This window comes from Panthera tigris, chromosome A2, assembly GCF_018350195.1.
Source record: "Panthera tigris isolate Pti1 chromosome A2, P.tigris_Pti1_mat1.1, whole genome shotgun sequence".
Lineage (NCBI taxonomy): Eukaryota > Metazoa > Chordata > Mammalia > Carnivora > Felidae > Panthera > Panthera tigris.
Genome location: NC_056661.1, coordinates 117,585,587 through 117,601,417, shown reverse-complemented (window position 1 = coordinate 117,601,417; position 15,831 = coordinate 117,585,587). Strand labels below are relative to the sequence as shown.

The 15,831-nt window shown below is 40.1% G+C and overlaps 1 protein-coding gene across 1 annotated transcript in view; it reads left to right on the top strand.

Moving 5' to 3' along the window:
- The window catches only part of LOC122236343 (collagen alpha-1(I) chain-like), a 127,743-nt gene extending 112,304 nt beyond the window's left edge, over window positions 1-15,439 (top strand). Inside the window, exon 5 of the mRNA XM_042977214.1 lies at window positions 15,104-15,439. The gene's annotated coding sequence lies outside the window, so the exon portion shown is untranslated. The remainder of the gene's footprint in view (window positions 1-15,103) is intronic.
- The last annotated feature ends 392 nt before the right edge of the window (window positions 15,440-15,831 follow it).

Below are 15,831 nucleotides of genomic sequence, written 5' to 3'. Positions count from 1 at the left end.
TGTGGGCAAGCTGCTCCAGTAACATAGGCACAGCTACCTGCCAGTGGGTGATGAGTAGGTGCTATTGTGATAAGAGCTGAAATTGAAATTAACTGCAATTTACCAATCAACCAATTCTAGTCTTCCTCAACTGGGGAAGTTGCATGACTTCAATAGACTCCAGCATTCCAAAATAGTTATATCAGGCACATTCTGCCAGTGTAACTGTTGTCTAGGTAGGACAGATTACTGGTGTTTCCTACTCTGTCACATTCCCAGAATCCTCCTTCATTCCTTTCTGTTGCTGAGTAACAGTCTATTTGTGCGTTAACCACATTTTGTGTATGCCTTCATCAGTTGAGGGACACTTGTGTTGCTTTCACTTTTTGACAAATATGGATAATGGTTTTTGGTTAGAAATGGGGTTGCTGGGTCATATGGTAAGTCTATGTTTAACATTTCAAGAACTGCCAAATCATTGTTTAAAGGGCTACCATTATTTCTCCACTTCCTCATCAACACTTGATATTTTTGGCCTTTTTGACTGTTGTCATCCTAGTGTGTGTTGTCACCCACATCCTAGTGGGTGTGAAGTGGTATCTCACTGAGTTCCTGATTTGCATTTTCTTGGTAGCTAAAGATATTGATCATCTTTTCATGGGGCTACTTTTTGACCGCTTGGAAAAATGAAAGGGACAAGGTTTACTTTCACTTTTCTATTCTTTTTTTGAGGCCTTCTGCCCTTTTATGGTGTGATAATTTCTCTAAGGTCTCTTTTATCAAGGTGTATTTTAGGCAGGTTCAGCTGAGAGCTCTGTATCCTGAGACCTCTCCTGCATGGAAAAGGCAAGAAGGTAGAAATAGAAGGCCAGTGTTGAGGGGTGTCCAACAGTCCATATTGTGTCATTTAAAGAGATAAGGAAAGTAAAAATGGGCCTACGTGGATGTTAGTACCCCATACAGGTCTGATCTGGTGATTAGGGCACAGTAGCAGAAATCTCTAGAATCATTCATTCATTTAACAAATATTTATGAAGCGGCTGCTGGGAATCAACCAGAATCTGTTTTATGTGCTAAGGATAACTCAATAAAATAGTAATAACTTCCCTGGCTTTATATCATTCATGTTCTAATAGAGGATCAATCCAGTTTAGAACAGAAATTCAGTCTATGGGCTTAGGAGATTGGTGAAGGCCAAGGTTTGGATAGAACTCTTGTTCCAGTCTGAGATTCAGACATCATATCTGATCACAGGGGGGAAAAAACCCACATAAGGATGAAAGACCAGAGGGCCATATGTGGGCATGTCATTTTCACATGCTATTTTGCATGATTGGTTGAGGAGTGCAGTGGTGCTGAGTAGATAGTATATCATTAGTTCCTGTAGCAAAGATAGACTTAGGGGAGCAAGAAAATGACATCTCTCCTCTAAAATGAGGATCCCCTCCCTTAGAAGTTTTATAGTACCTTTTATGGGGATGATATAGCTGGTAAAGGGCAGGGTTGTGAGCCTTCAGGGACAGAATATACGCAAAAGCACTCAGAAATATTGTTAAAGGGCATCCGTTTGTAAGTCATTAGAATAATAATGGCAATCATTGCTTCTGGCCATTGATGTCAGAGAAAGCATCAGGTTAGAGTGGTGGCAGGTGACACAGAGAAGGGACCATTACACAAGTGGCTCATCCCACTCCTGCTCAAGGAATCCAAATCGTTGTAAAATTTTAGCATATTTTTTGCATTACATATTTGGTTCTGTCAAAAATAATGAAATAGCATCCCTTTGTGTCTCTTTGAAGCTAATTGCTATACAGGGAGAGATGAGAAACAAGTAACAGACCACTTGGTTTTTGTCTTTCTGCTCAACCTATGTTTTCAAAGTGTAAACAAGTTGGATGCAAAATTCTTATTACAGGACATGATTGTTTCCTTTTATATAGGGCAGTGGATCAACAGACTGGTTTCTTCTGGTTGATTATTAAAATCTTTGTTCAAATAAAGCCAGGTAAGAAAAACTATCTTTCAGATGGTTCAGGCAGGGGTAAGAAATAAGCACTGTGTGGGAATGCATTTGACCATAAGAAATAGAAAACCCATCTGTAGATGGCATTTCCTATTTCGTCTACAACAGGAAGTCTGGAGGTAGGCGCTTGCCTGCGTTGATCTAATGACTATAGGGCCAACTTCCTTGTCATTTTCCTGGCCAGAATATGGCTGCCGTGTCTCTAGCCACCACATCCACCTTCAGGACGGAAAGAAAGAGAACAGGTGGAGATTCTTCTGTGAAGATTCTTCTGTGAAGTCTTATCTTTTTCTTTAGGAAACGAGCTTCCCTAGTGGACTTACCCTATGCCTCATTGGCCAGGATGTCATGTGCCCACTCTCTGGCCAATCCCTTAAGAAGGGAAGGAGGTTACTATGACTGATTCAGGCAATTTCAGCTCATTCCTTGCGGCTGAGGTTGGGGCCTAACCTTCCTGAAATCAAGGAATCTTTGCCAATAACCTGCATATAAGAGTTTTGTTACCAGAGAAGAGAGAAACAGTTACAGCTTAGACGCAGGCTCAGCGTCTGGCCCATATGCCAGTGGATCCAAAAGTGGCTGGGAGTGCCCGAGCGGCGTCCAACTCTTGGTTTTGGCTCCGGTCACCATCTCATGGTTCAGTGCATGAGAAGCTCGTGTGATTGAGCCCCGTGTCTGCCTCTGCACCGACAGCACCACCATCTCTCTCCCTCTTTCTACTCCCCTATCCTCTCTCTCTCTCTCAAAAAATAAACTTAAAAAATCCCCCCAAAACAAAAGTGGCCACATACCCAGCTTGGGGGTGGGGGGGGGGGTTCCTGGACACTTAGTGCAACAGGATCCGCCGAACACTGCCAAGTTACCCTAGAAGGGTGTCCTAGAAGGGTGTCCCTGCCTAATCGTGTGCTGTGGTGCTTCAGTTGCAGAGTCCTACTTGGCTCTTCTCACTCTCACTGTAAATTAAAGATAAAGGATTCTTTAGCCAGTACATACCCCACTTGTGCCTTGGGTGGTCTCCTACCTCTTTTTTCATTCTTTCTCTCTGCTGCCGGAGCCTCTTAAGGACCTAAGGGAAAAAATAGCTAACATCTGTCAGGCTTTTTTTGAGTGCCAGGCATGTGCTGAGCACTTTATATTCTTTATCTCATCTAATCCCCCTAAAAGCCCTCCTTTGTAGTGGGTACTATTAGTATCAGTCTTCTTTTGTAGTTGAGAAACTACGAGTTGACCTTCCTAGCCTGGGGCCACAAACACCCAGAAGCTGTGGACTGCCCCAATTCCCTGGTTAGGATCCACCAGCCCACACCATCTCGTTTTTCCGCTTCCGATGGGCTCAGTTTCTGTGTCTGTCGCTTTTATGGTATTTTTCACAATGTCGTAGAAAAGGCTAGTACACTGACCAGAGTCATGTAACTAGCAAGCGATGGGGCTAAATTTTGACTCCAGCATCTGTGCTCTGAGTAAATGCATTTAGCTTATCTAATCCCTCTAAATAGAAGGTGAGTAAAATGGAGATCCAAAGGGCTGATCGAAATCTAGCATGCAGTGTTAATCCTTATAGACGGCATATGTATACTTAACAAGGGCTTTCTGAAGACAGAACACCCCAATTTAATGCTAATAGGAGAAGCTTTCCATTCTGAGGAATGCTGGTGGGGCAACTGTCTGGGGGGGACAAATGGGTTCTTGTGACTTCCTCCAACAACGGTCCCCTCAGCTCTCAGAGACATGTTGATGGTATGGGTGATCATTCATTTTCTAAATGTCTCCTTTGTCTGAAGCCCTTGAACTTATCCGAACAGTGCCTCTAGAGAGGAATAAAGATCTGGGAATCTCATGATAGGCTGAAAACCCCACCTCTTACAAGTGGCATAAAATGAAACACACCTACAGTATTTGAATGTTATTTTTTGCCTTCATTTTGTTTCTTGGATATTTTTGTTGAAGCTGAAAAGCTTTTTTGGAACAGTAAGTGACCTTGACAAGAACTGGCTTCGTGCCACAGATGTTTTAAAAGTTAAATCGGTCAGATGGACATACCTGATTAATATTTTTTCACACCCAATTCTCTGCTGTTTATTTTAACTTGCATAACTTGCTTGCATTAGCTTGTACTGGCCCCAGCTGCCAGTGAAGCATTCTGTAGCAATTTTTTTTGTGGCAGTCCTCATACAAAAGTAATTCATGGCATGGTTTGAGCCAAGTCGGTACATTGAAAACTAAAAGGACTGCTGTTTATTTAAGATTGAACTGGGGGAAGACTCCAGGGCACTGCCCTTCCAATGCCAAGCAATGAATGAATCTAAACATTCTGTCACCATCATATCTAAACATCATTTAATAAGTGCTCTTGTTATGCGTAAGGAATATGGGAGAAATTCTTTTTTTCCTTTTCCATTTTCACCGAATCTAAAAGCACAGGAGGTTTTGCCAGATCAAATATGTTCCTGTTTTTGCTGGCTTATTGATTCAGGGATAAACGTATAACCTGTTTTTTTTTTTTTTAAAGGAGATTTCTTAGTATTTCATCTTTTGTTGAAATACCATTCTTATTCCAACATGTTAAAGAACTGTGACAACTTTTTGTTAATGAGGGGATTGGGATAGGGTGGGTTGGGGAACAGGAGTGAGAGCATATCAGAGGTTATGTATTTGCCTTTTCTATACAATTTTAAATTAGACCTTTGTTCACAGATTAATTTTCTTCATGGAGAAAACACATTGGAGTTACCTGTGTGTGTGTGTGTGTGTGTGTGTGTGTGTTTATTTTTTAATGTTTATTTTTGAGACAGAGAGAGAGAGAGACAGAGCACAAGTGGGCGAGGAGCAGGGAGAGAGGGAGACACAGAATCCGAAGCAGGCTCCAGGCTCTGAGTTGTCAGCACAGAGTCTGATATGGGGCTGGAACCCACAAGCCGTGAGATCATGACCTGAGCCGAAGTCTGACCCTTAATCTGACTGAGCCACCCAGGTGCCCCTCCCACATATATTTTTAACAACTTTTGTTCTATATGCAAAGTATAGCCCATAACTTAGAATAAAAATTTCCATTTTGCATGCTTATGCATCCATGTATGCAAAGACTGGCTCAGTAGCTAACAGAACAAACAATCAATGCCTTTGTCGAAGTGTTATCTATTGGAGCGTGGCCATTAAAAGAATCCTACTATTACTGACAAGGATCTGAACTGGCCTAGACATGCTACATAGTTATGAATCATCTTAGTGAGAGTGATGCACAGCAGAGATTCATAATTATATATAAAGGGTTTTAATTGAAGCACTTTTTGCTTCAAATGTTCTCAAATGTAATAAATCGGCCTACAACATAACCAATAATATTAGAGAGCTCCTGAAAGAGGAAAGAGGGTGTACATATCCTTTGACAGGAAGGTGGCCACTCAAAGAGTGAAATATAGTCATGTTTTACTCAGTCATTTGGTGATTGCTGGTTAGGATGTTCACTTCTGGAGAAGAGACCTCCGGTAATCTCTAGTACATTAAACTGGCAGCATTTTAATCACAGGTTAAAATCCCTTCATTCTCTGAAACTGTTATAAAATTGGGTTGTGGTGATGGTTTTACAGGTCTATGAATATACTAAAAATCATTGAATTGTATATTTTATAGCTTTTATCTGTTTATTCATTTGAGTAATCTCTATACCCAGTGTGGGGTTGGAACCCATGATGCTGAGATCAAGAGTCACATGCTCTTCCCACTGAGCCAGCCAGGCACGCCCCATTGAATTATATATGTATATATATAATTTTTGAGAGAGTGTGTATGTGCATGCGTGTGTGAATAGGGGAGGGAGCAGAGAGAGAGAGGGAGAGAGGGAATCTCAAGCAGGCTCCATGCCTAGCATGGAGCCCGATGCGGGGCTGGATCTCACACGTGTGAGATCATGACCCGAGCTGACATTAAGAGTTGACGCTTAACCAACTGAACCACCCAAGTGCCCCTGAACTGCATATTTTAAGTGGGTAAGTTGTACAGTGTGTTAATCACACCTCAATAAATTTGTTTAAAAACCCACATTTGCTTTCATCCAGTGGAAGTCACTACTTTTTTGTTGGGGTCCCCTTTTCCTTTTTTCTCCTCAGATCTCTGTTTATAATTTTGTTGCTGTGTAATTTTGTACTAACCGGTTTCACCTTGGAAGTTGATAATGTGCTATTTGGGGCACATTTTTCCCCTTTATTATTTCTTAGTATTTAAAACAACGTGCTTCGTTCCTTCATTTCCTCAGTTCACATTCATTAGTTACTTTAAAATCATATTCTAGGGGCGCCTGGGTGGCTTAGTCGGTTAAGCGTCCGACTTCAGCTCGGGTCATGATCTCACAGTCCGTGAGTTCGAGCCCCACGTCAGTCTCTGTGCTGACAGCTCAGAGCCTGGAGCCTGCTTCAGATTCTGTGTCTCCCTCTCTCTCTGACCCTCCCCCATTCATGCTCTGTCTCTCTGTCTCAAAAATAAATAAACATTAAAAAAAAAATCATATTCTAGTGCAGTGGGGAGGGGCACTTGGCAATATCTGAAGATACTTTTGATTGTCACAATTTGTTTCTGGGGGTGCTATTGCATTGAGTGCGGGGTATGTCAGGGTTGGTGCTAAACATCCTGCCATGCACTGGACAGCCCCCCACGACAGAGAAGTAACTGGCCCCAAATATCAGTACTGCTGAGGTTGAGAAACACTACTGTAGGGAAACTGGGTGACATGTGTGAATGTGTGCCATTTGCCTTGTGGAGAAACTGAGGCCCAATTCTGAACTCTGTTGTGAAGTAGCTTCGTTATTCCAGAAAACCAAGCTCCCTGTCCACACTTGCAACAGCTTTTATATTGGGGGCACAGCTGGCATTTCCATGCCAACTGTGTGAGTAAAAATGTTAACAAGCAAATGGATTGTTACCCGGCCATATACCTTCTTGCTTGTAGAGAAAAAAGTGGCTCTTTGTACCCTGCTGTTTTATTCTCCAGCTTTAGATAGCTCCTTACATTTATAAAATACTTTAAAAATAACTGTAATATGGGGGTGCCTGGCTGGCTCAGTTGGTAGAGGTGCAACTCCTGATCTTGGGATCATGAGTTCAAGTCCCATGTTGGAGGTATAGGTCACTAAAAAACAAAAACAAACAAATAAAAAAATAACTGTAATAAATATCATCTCATCTTGCCCACACAATTATCCTGTGGGACAGACAGGATGAAAATGATTCCTCTTTCTAGTATCAGGAAATTGAGAAGCAGAGAGAGATTAAATTTATTTTTTAATAAAAAATTAATTTAATAAAAAAAATTTTTTAATAAATTAAAAGAATTTATTTATTAATAAAGTTGGCACTAGAGCCCAAGCATCCTTTCCACAGAGTCACCACAGACAATATTAATAATTAAGGACTTGGACTTGGATTTCATGCAGACCTAGAGTTTTTATTAATTTCTGGCTCTTTTATTTTTTATTTATTTATTTAAAAAAATTTTTTTTTAATGTTTATTTTATTTTTGAGACAAGGAGAGACAGCATGAACAGGGGAGGGTCAGAGAGAGGGAGACACAGAATCTGAAACAGGCTCCAGGTTCTGAGCTGTCAGCACAGAGCCTGACGTGGGGCTCCAACTCGCGGACCACGAGATCATGACCTGAGCCAAAGTCAGATGCCCAACCGACTGAGCCACCCAGGCGCCCCAATTTCTGGCTCTTTTAGCTGGATGGCATAGGGTGAGTTAAATAACCTCTCTAAGGCTCCTATCTCCTTGGCAAAATGGACTTTTCTTACAATAGGACTTTTTTTTTTTTTTAACAGGGTTATTTCGAGGGAAGACAGAAATAGTACATGTAGAACAACCAGAGCTTGACCCATTCTAAATGTTCAATACAAATTTGCAGTTATCATTGAGTTCAGACAGAAAAATGCCCTTAGTATATCAGGCTGTTAAATACTGTCAAGTCAGTAATTGCTTAAAGGCCTTAGTTTTGTCAACTCTAAAATAGGGGATTGGATTAAATTATTTGAACTTCCCTTTCAGCCCCCAAACTCCATGATTCTTTGTTGTTCAGTGACCAAGAGAAGACATATTTGAAAAATAACATGGTAAGATTCTTTGGGGGGGGTTATCATAGAAGACAATGGGATTCTCTTAGTTATGTTACTGTTGTTCTTACTATTTCTGTTTTTGGGTCATGTTTACTTTCAGGACCATATATGGGCTTTATTTTCAGCCACTTCTTTTCCATTATGTACAGAAAGAAATTTAAATCACTTTTTGCTTAAAAAAAAAAAGAAAAAAGTAGCAAATATGAAAACCCTCTCAGTATCATGACACATATTATGGAGTAACATTTGCTTCTATTTCATGTACAACAATTTCCTTGTGGGAATCCAAATGAGAAAAAAGAATATATATATATATATATATATATATATATATACACACACACACACACACACACACACATGCATATATATACATATGTATATATATACACACACACACATATATACATATGTATATATATGTATACTCGTACATACATATACATATATGTATGTATATGTATATACATATGTGTGTGTGTGTGTGTATATTTATTTATTTAATGTTTACTTATTTTTGAGAGAGCGCGAGTGGAGGAGGAGCAGAGAGAGAAGGGGACAGATGATCCAAAGAGGGCTCTGCACTGACAGCAGAGAGCCTGCTATGGGGCTCAAACTCCCAAACTGTGAGATCAGGACCTGAGCCAAAATCAAAGTCAGAGGCTTAACTGACTGAACCACCCAGGCACCCCTATATTTCTTTTTTTTAAGTTTATTTGTTTATTTTGGGGGAAGGCGAGGAAAGTAGCAGAGAGACAGGGAGACAGAGAATCCCAGGCAGGCTCTGTGCTGTCAGTGCAGAGTCCAACATGGGGCTCAATCTCATGAAGGTGAGATCGTGACCTGAACCCAAATGAAGGGTCAGACACTTAACTGACTGAGAACCCAGGCGCCCCAAAGAGCCCATATTTCTATCAGATATCTTCAAAGGTCATTATTGGTGTATTTTGGATACTCTTACTTAGTTAAGTTCCATTCATAACATTTTAGGAGTTATTTAATAAAAAATAATGTCCTCACTTACAAAATATGGATCAGACATATTAAAAGATTATTTCTCACCTAATGCCAGAAGAATACAAGATGTGTGGATGACATATCCCTCCTCTCTTCTTAAAGCCATTTCTCTCTGTTGTGTCCACTCTGACTCCCACCCAAGTCCCATTACCCAACCCTTACTAGTGCCATGCTCTCTCTCTCTTTTGGGCCAGTTTTTCCCTAAATCCCCAAGATGCTAAATATCCTTTGCTGCCTTCTCCCGTCTTGAACTCTTTGCAGGGGGCTCTCCTCTGCCATAGTAAAACTTAAGGGCCTGTCGATCTTTATGCTCATAATGTCTTTATTTTGTGAGAAGTCAACTAGGGGTTTGGTGTGATTGAAAGTTTTCAGACCTCCTCCCAGCTTTGATCTTTACTAAGCATACCATTTTTTGAGCATGTACGTCAAATTAATCCTCACAATAACAACCCTAGTAAATGGTACACTTGGTATTCCCATCTTAGTCCTGGGGAAACTGAAACCTAGATTGATTCTATTACTCTCCCAAGGCCACACAACTAAGAGGTGTCAGAGCCAGGATTCAAGACAAAAAGTTTGACAGAGGCCATGCTCCTGTTACTCATGCTACCTCTTTAGCAATAACATTTATGGAGTGCTTACTATGGGCTGACATTGTGTTAGGTACATACAATTTCTCATTTAACTTTTAAAACTATCCTAGGCTGTTAACATTAGTACCGCACAGTTTGTTTTTCTGTAAAATGAAGCTAGCTCGTGTTGTTTCAATACTTCATCATATCTGCTTTATAACATGTTAGAACGATCTAATGGCTTATATCTTACCCTTCAACCAGAAAGTAAGCTTGCTGAGAATGTGTCTTATTCACCATAGTGTCCCTAGTACAGAGTCAGATGCCTGGCACCTAGTAGGCATTCATGAAAGTTTGAGGAATGGATGAATACATACCCTCCTTTGTGACAAATGAGACACTGCATGTGACAGTGCCATGAAACTTAACTGTTATTCAAATGTAATAGATGGTTAATAATAATCACCCATTTAACTCTGCTTAAGAGAAAGTAAGATGTTCTCCTTTTTGTGGTGGTGACATGTGCGTTTTTATAGTGGTCTCTTGAATTGTTGCATTTGCCTGTGCTGCCCAACCAAAGGCAAACTCTCTTCTGAATATTTCCAGGGGAAAAAAAGACCACTTTGTTTTGAAAATCTATACCCTACTTAAAGGGCATATATAATCTCATTAAAATTTTTTAAAAAATGTTTATTTATTTTTGAGGGGGGGGGCGAGCAGGGGAGGGACAGAGAGAGGGAGATACAGAATCCAAAGCAGGCTCCAGGTTCTGAGCTGTCAGCATGGAGTCCGACACGGGGCTCGAACCCACAAACCGTGAGATCATGACCTGAGCCGAAGTTGGAAGCTTAACTGACCGAGCCACCCAGGCACCCCTGTAATCTAACTTTTAAAAGTTCTTCAGCCTCCCAGTTGTAAATGCCAGTAATGTTAGGTCTTTATTACAGAATAAGCATGATGAATAAAACACAAATGTATTTATGGAGAGCTGGAAGAGCCTTGGATGACCGGCAAGTAGGTCAGAACAAAGTGTTGTTAATGCTTCCCCCAGATACTTTAAGAAGCGTGCAGAAGATCAATTGATCTGCAGAACACTAATCCCTCTTGAACGTGTGAGCATCCTGGATTTTATTTATTTAAGACTGATACAACTGAGTTATATTTTTGAGAATCCAATGGAAGAGAATCACATCATCTCTCAGGAAAGCAATTCTGGCGGCTGCCCTGGCCAAGCTCTAGCCTGTTAATCCTTTTGACCAGTGAAGTAGTTGGTATATTCTTGTAAACTTTCTGGAGGCAGCTTGTCCATTATGAGGACTGAACTTGAAATAGTTGGAACAACAGCTCCTCTTGCATCAAAATAATACAAGTGAGTCTCATTTTAATAAAACCCCAGAGCACAGTATCACCTAGCAAGTAGCAGGTACTCAATAAATGCTCTTTGAATAAATGGATGAAAATTTAAATTTGTGAAATGGATCAATAAATATGTGATCATTTACACTTCCGAAAGATGTATCTGCTCATTTGCTTCTGAGTGCTGACTTTAAATATGGATCTTAAAGCTAGTATTAAGGGATAAGAAGGTGAGATTTTTCTTTTGGAGTTACTTAGTCCTTTTTCCCGTCTACAGGGACATAGCAACCACCCCAGCGGCTTATCACTTTACCTATCGTCTGTGTGATGAAAGAGAGGGTTTCTAGTTCCTTCATTTTCATAAGTACCAATATCTAATTTTTAAAAAAATAAAAACCTGCTGGACCACCACGGTTTACAGATTTAAAATGTGCTGTAATGTATCATGACTTAGCATACATAGCTTTCCCGCCAACATCTGTATCCTGATTTGTAGTCTAATAAACCTTCCTGCCGCAGATGGCATGCGCATAGTTGTTCCAAGGTGTAATACATCAACACAGCATTTCTAAACACAGAGCAATAATGTATTCAATTAAGGGAGGAAATAAAACATCGAGCCGTTTCTTATAATAAATCTTTTACTAAGCTTCCCACATCACATGTTTGCTGAGGAAATAATACATGTCATTCAGACTAAGGGTTATTGTAGACTGCTGAGGGAAACATGAAATTCTGGAGGTTTCAGCAGTCCTGTGAAACCCTGAAACATGGAAAGTGTACAAATTAGAAAAGGATGTAATATGTGACTAATGATACCTCTTGGGATACCTCTGGAACCCATATTTACTGTTATGATCACTAGATTCATTTAAGCTACAGGAGTTGAAAAGCAATACCCTGGTAAGTGAAAAACACCTCTGAGTTCATTAGATGTGGTTGTAATTTAAGCTCTAAAGGCTTTTTTCCTTGCTGTCATTCTTCATATTTCTGGAAATGTGGTACTTGAGCTCCTAATAAAAGTGGTCTACATCATGACCATATAATCTACTGTTCCTGGAAAGCACATTTACACCTCCACATCTGTAGCCAAAGCCAAGACTGAACAGAAACTTAATTTACCCCAGATGTCACTCAACAGAAAGTTCTGGAGAAGGCTGCTGCTCTTAAACTTTTCTAGCCCCTGAATATGCCCCAAGCACTGGTACGAACATGCAGCCCAGGCCCTCCAGGCCCAAATGTTGGAACAAAATTGACTGAATGCCACAAAGCAAATCTCCAAACCCACCCTCTATGTGTGGAGGGAAACAATAGCTGTTCTGACCTTATTTACACAGATGATACCAGGTCTTTCTGTCTTAAGTATCTGATCAAGAAATTGTGCTCTTCTGACTTGGTAAGGCATCATGCCGTAGTGCTTTAAGGAAGCTTAGGTGGCAATCTCTTTGAAAAAAATTATATGTATATGTGTATGATTTGGGCTGCTAATCACCAGAATAGTGTTTGATGGGTCAATATAATCAGGCAATCCATTTCCAGCTAGTGATCTAATAATACTCTTCCTTCCTTAGCTTTGCAATTCCCTGACCAGCATCTCTTTTCCTTGGTGATGGATGAGTTGGTCCAAAATCAGTTCTCTCCCGTTCCCAGGTGATATGCCTGACTGGCACAGCTTTCTGGCTGAGAAAAGATCAACACATAAACCATACAGTTCCCTACAATGTGCAGAAATCACGGCAGACAAGACTTCAGTCCCACTCTGACCTATTTGTAGTTTTTAGTTCTACCTCTTAAAGTCATGTATCTGTTGCTTGCTTAGAGTTACCTTCTTTCCACGGAGGCCCACCAGGTATGTGGGTCGGTGAATCTGGACAGTTTCCCAGAGGCCCTGCTGAGGCTGCAGTTTCTAGGTGTAGTTCAGGGAAGGCCACTGCGGACACATTGTGCCTTATGAATACTGGAGCTTTCTCTAGAGGAAAATCACTCTCTGCTATGTCAGGTCAGATACAGAAGCCAGATTACCTAGGCTCAGTTGGTGTAACCGCTCATAAAAATTACTATTTAATAAGGATATCCTCAGGATTTATTAAGGGAACAATGTAGAAATGGCCACGTGAAAAATAGGTTTACACCTTTGTAAAACTGCTGTTAAAGACATTGTTCATTGAATGTTTAATTATTAATCAAAGATCCATCTACCTGACAACTTCCTCTTAAAATGTATCTCCTGAAAACCTGGTGTGTATTCCTCTATTAAACACTGAGATCTACACAACCCATTGAATTTTCCTTTTTGCCGTGTTACAAAGATTAGAGTTAAATTCTATGCCTAGTGGTACTGATCATTTTCTTCCAATTTTCTGATACACAGTTTCTTTCTCCTTCCTCTCTGGTAGACTATGAAATAGTATTGGTGGTCTCTGAACATCTGAATTTGTATGCAAAGGTGTGTGTGTTGTGTATGTATTTTTCTGTAGAAAGAACCCAAAGTTTTCACCAGATTCTGAAGGGGATGCGTTATCCAGAAAAAGTTAATAAGGACCATAGTATTACATGGTGTTTTATATTTTTGATCTCACCTTTAACTCTTCTGTCTGTATAACAAATCTATTGCAATTAGAAACAATCTAAATCCTTTTTTTCTTTTGTTGGAGAAGAGGGAAGGAAAAGCTAGATGTCCGTAAAAATTATATAAACGTAAATACAATGGCCCATTTTATTGTCAAGTACTCAGCCTGTTCGTAGGTGTGATTTCAGAGGGCATTTTTTTTGTTTGTTTGTCTGTGTTTTTCAGAAACAAGACGCTGAAAAGAATAACCCTAGATGGCATACATCTGTATGAAAATGTAATCTGGTGTCTCTTCTCTTTTTATTTTTCTCCTATCTTAAAAATACACAAACAACTATCTGGACAGTCTATATGGACATCTCCCTAGAGAAATGTCTCCTAAATACTGTAGGGAGATAATAATATACCTAGAACATTTCTTCATCATATGGCACTGATACATATTGACCTCGGGACTGAAAAAGTCCACTGTGTTGCATGTATTAATATGGGATTTTTAAGACAACCCCATAAGAGGTAGCTTGCTAATTTGGAAACTAGATAAGTCCAATAAAAGGAAAACTTGTTCAGAGAAAAAGTCTTGATGAGAAAAAAATCTCAGGAGATCAAACAGTAACACAAACCATTGAAGGAGCAGATCTATTTCCCCCTAGAACAAAATATCTTCCATCTTGAGTTTTCCAAAATAATTTTTTATGAACATATCGTGAATTACACAGGACACAACTCCGCTGCTTTGGGAGCAAAAAGACAGAGCTGACAGATGTAGTTATTTGCCAGGAACAACCATGTGAATTTATAAATATTTTACAAGTGCAGCTTTCAGAAGAGTGACTTTTACTGCCATATTAAAGCAACTTGCAAATTTATAGTCTGGGCATTTGTGGGTTATGAATGTCCAGTATTCGAGGCTAGTGCCAAGAACATGGTTTATGTTTGGAAATTCTTTTTTTTTTTCTCTGAACACAGACTTCTTGGCTGTTAAGGTCTGCGTTATAATTCAGCTGCACACGAGGTGCAAGGCTACATAATACATCAGTCCCCACTCCCAATGGCTGGACTCATAAATATACTCATTACAACATACTCCATGTGACAGAATGACGCACAAAGCATAAAAATATCTCTAAAGAATAGAGAATTAGTAATAGTAGAAGCAACAGTGGCATGATTCCAAGCCTCCGGCCAGACTCATAATATGTGACCTAAAGTTATAATTATGTGCCAAAGTGTAAAGAAAACTGGAATCATGTGGGTTTGGAAGTAATATTTTAGTAGGTATTTGATCAACATTCTCATCAGTGTTGTCATATGCACTGAAGGTGCACTACTGAAAAGACTGTAGTTACTCTGGTCATCTTTTAGCTGAGGTTGGGGCAGGGGGTCACAAAGGAAGGGGTGCGAGCGCAACCCTTGCCTTGTACATTTAGAAGTTGCTTTTCTGACTGATTATGCCCAAAGTGAAGTAGTCCTTTTGCTGTTCCAGATCTTGAGAAAGAGGAGCACATTTCTCTGGCCTGGAATGGAATCTTGAAGTGACCAGCCGTTGGTCACATGTCAAAAGGTCCTCCTCTTGAAGATACGATGGAGACCCCAATTGTCGGCCATTGATGGAAGCCAGCACTATTGCCTGACCTTTGTGCTTTCCACTACGTCGCTCTGTTATCATGAATACATCTCTTCTCTAGCTCTCATTTCTTCTTTTGTAAAATGTTCACATTGTACCAGATGATTGCAAAATCCTTTCCAGCTACGATGATTTTTTTTCTAATGCATGTGTGCCAACCCGCATAGATATCGATAAACAGTGTATTATAATTTGCAATATTAACTGTTTTTCAGTGGGCGCACTTCTCATCTCCTAAAAACCCCAGGTGCCAAAATGCTTCACCGTCTCACACCCATATGTCTACCATTTCTGGCTCTCTATTAAAACTGTATGTAATCCCTACAAGACTTAGTTGGACGTCTAACCTTAAATAATGGAGAATCTTGTGTTCTTACAAAAATTTGTAATGAGTACAATGAGTAACGTTCTTCTGAACTGCCAAAGCTAAAAGATGAAAAAATACATAAACAAACAAACAAACAATCCCTTCTTATTCCAAGGCTTAATCCCACTGAGGCCCCCAACCTGATTAATCATGCAGTGGGCAGTAGACTGCCCCTTATTAGCTGACCTTACCCATTTCAACGAAAACGGACTACAGCCTG